A 3595-nucleotide genomic window follows, 5' to 3' on the forward strand; every position below is an offset into this window, starting at 1 on the left:
AGGCACAACGCCACGCTTATTGGAGAGAGAGAGAGAGAGAGAGAGAGAGAGAGAGAGAGAGAGAGAGAGAGAGAGAGAGAGAGAGAGAGAGAGAGAGAGAGAGAGAGAGAGAGAGAGAGAGCCAGAGAGACAGAGAGAGAGACAGAGAGAGAGAGACAGAGAGAGAGAGAGAGAGAGAGACAGACAGAGAGAGAGAGAGAGAGAGTGTGTGTGTGTGTGTATACATAACAGTCAAAAAACTATATAAAACAGTACTTTGCATACAATACAGTCGTTAACAGTTAAGATTTTTATTGTCACTTTGTTTAGTACAGGTAAAATGTACTGTACTGATTTTTGCATAGTATTTTTTTTTTCGACAAAAAACAACAAATAAATAAAGATAATAAAGTTGACGTTCTAACTTTTAACTCAGAACAATATTGATGTAAATTCAGGTTCTCAGTTTGTATTCTATCCAAAAAAAATATTAAAAAACAATTAAATGAAATGTACGTGTGTGTATGTGTTTAATACTTTAAAGGATATTTTTCTTTTATTTAAAATCAAGCATCAAAATGGAACTAAACAAGTAATTCCTTTTTACACATATATATATTCTATTGTCATAATTATGCATGGTGTATAGATTATACACAGCTAAATCAGTAACTTGTTAGAAAAGTGTCCCTAAGTCATACATTATTTAAACGCAGAACTTAAAAAAGCGGGGCTTTTTTCTATAAAATTTGACATGATTGAATAACTAATCCTTGTAAATTTTATGTTTTACGTAGTTATATAAAGGAAAATCGAATAATTTCTTACCTCCTGAAAATAGCCTTTTAGGAATAATCGGTTTATTTTTTACAGAATGGCTGATATTTTACATATTTTATTAACATGACTGCGGCGAAAGAAGGTCCTATTAAATGGTTATACAAGTCATCATTTCAAAGCATTTATTTAAATACGCGTAATTTAATCCTTCGTAAATCCATGATTTATTACAATAAAATAAATCTTTATACCAGTAAAAAAAAAACAAAAAAAGATTTATCTATGATAAAATTGAGAAAAGGAAAAAAAGTTTATTTTTCCTCAGTTATTTATTTTATAATGACTGTAGATTCCTTATTTTACGCAATTTTGCGATTCAAACGCTTTGCATCAAATCGCGAGAATATAAAATTGCGAACGCCGAATTTTTATCAAAGTTTCATATAGTTTATATCTGTCTGAAAAATAAAAACGAGATTTTAAATCTGCGAGACGTGATTTACGCGGAAATTAATTCCTCGTGTTTCATTAGGAATGTACAGAAATATTATATTGCTTGGAATTACCTATTTACACATATTAATTCAAATTGAGAATTATATAATTACATGTACAATCTAACACACATACTGTCATTATATACACAGGGAAATACATAACATTAGGAACTGCAAAATTGAAGAAAGTACACGTTGGTTACTGAGTTGTTTTAACTTATCGGTTGAAAATAAATAATTTGCATATTCACGTCATTGCATGCCTCCTAGCTCCAAGAGTCTGGCCACCTGTTTTAAAACGCAGAGGTGACCATCAGATAAATGGCCTCTCGATGAGAGGAGAGAGAACAAAAGGGGATTAGAATGACAAGAGTTTGAATGACTAAACGACGATCAATGAGTAATTGACTGCTGGACGGAGCAGATTTAGCTGTCTTCCACCTCTTGTCGTCAAGCGCTTAACCGACGAAGATTAAACACCCGGATGAATTCTATTTGACTAATGAAGCTTGGGAAAAAGCACATTGAAGAGAAGACCATGAATAGAGATGAATGCCGAGGGGTGCCGGGACTGCAATGTTTTTCTAATCAGGCGTATAATTGCTCAATTTGGGAGAACATTTCGATTAATCGTTGAACCATAAATCTGGTCTTTGAATCCTTATGTTTAAGTAACTCGAATTGTTATTCAATCGTCATGCTTGTTTTCCATTTAAAATCCAGTGTTTCTTTATGGAATTTTCCTTGACCACCATTTAGAAATAATAATAATGGTAGTTACCCCGATCATCTTATCACCTGCTACTTTGTCCATTCTACGGCTGCTATCAGAAATGTTTTAATATTTGAAACAGATTGAAGATACAATGATCTTTAAATTATAAGTGACGTAAAATACAGATATGTATTTATACAGCTGCTTAAAGTTCATCAACATTCTCACCCCGTTATTTATAAAGATGATATTAAAAAGCTCACCATTTATAAATTAAATTGTAAATCAACTCGCAAACTATTATAAAAACTCCTTTTTTAACAAATCATCGTCAGCCTGCATAATGATTATTAATTAACCATCTTTCTAAAGTACCGCCACCCTGCAAATTATTTTACATTGCAATAATTAACAACTGTATTGCCTAACAATTCGTTGTTATACAGGTTTTTATTGTATCAAATGAAATATTCCCACGGATTTATAATTCCAAAATTTCTCTGGCGTTTATGAGATCTAAAATTGTATCGGATATGCAATGTAATTCATCTGCATATTATACGAGAAACTCACAAAACTACAATATACCCGTGTGTAGACTGCAAATTCATAAATCATCATTTGTTCCAACTGTGGTCAACGAATGGAATTCCTTACCTTTGGATATCAGAGATTCGAGTTCGGTATCCTTATTTCAAAATATATATATATATATATTTCCAAATCTCTAGCAGTAGCTCTACCTTATTTCAGTTATTGGAAAAGGCGTACTAATATTTTACAAACAAGACTCCGTCAAAATTGTGGGTTAATCTATATAGATGCAATATTATATCAAGCCCTCTTTGTTCACGTGGGAAGATTGAAGACGCACATCACTTCTTTTTCGCTTGTCCTAAGTATGCTACTGTCAAGGAAGAAATTTTAATAAATTTCTTAGATTTGGCAAAATTCGTATTCTTGACTCTCGTTCCTTAATTGGGGGAGACGACTCACTCAGTGTGAATGAAAATGAATATCTTAATTTTTCAATTGTTCAAATTTATATTCAAGGTACTGGCAGATTTGAATAATCACAAATCTGAGTATTTTTGTTGATAACATTTTGCTTATTTCATTTATTTATCTCGTTCATCCTTGCATACATGTACATGTAATATTAATTGTAGATAACATTAACTTACTTACTACATTTATCAAATATCTAAGTACTGATGTAATTTATTACAGTATAAGTACAAACTGAGACGCATTTGTAATAATATTGTATTTGTTGTTCAACGTGTAGGGAGAGGGCGAATTAAGTTTTGATAACTTGTGCCCAATCCCATCGCAATATATAATGTAATAAAATATGTTCAAATCAAATCTAAATGTATGTCTTTAAAAATCTAACAACTAAAGGTTATACAATATATATATATATATTGACTGTTTAACGCATCAATATCTTGAGCGGATGTTTTTCTGAATCCTTTTCACAGACAACGGATATTTGATTAACTAACTCCGTAGCTTCCGTAGCTTCCACGCGTGTTAACTCATGTACATGTATATATATTAAAACTCAATTTACACATGTATATATATATTAAAACTCAAAATCTATTTCCTGATATATAAG

Source organism: Crassostrea angulata, chromosome 5, assembly GCF_025612915.1.
Source record: "Crassostrea angulata isolate pt1a10 chromosome 5, ASM2561291v2, whole genome shotgun sequence".
Classification (NCBI taxonomy): Eukaryota; Metazoa; Mollusca; class Bivalvia; order Ostreida; family Ostreidae; genus Magallana; species Magallana angulata.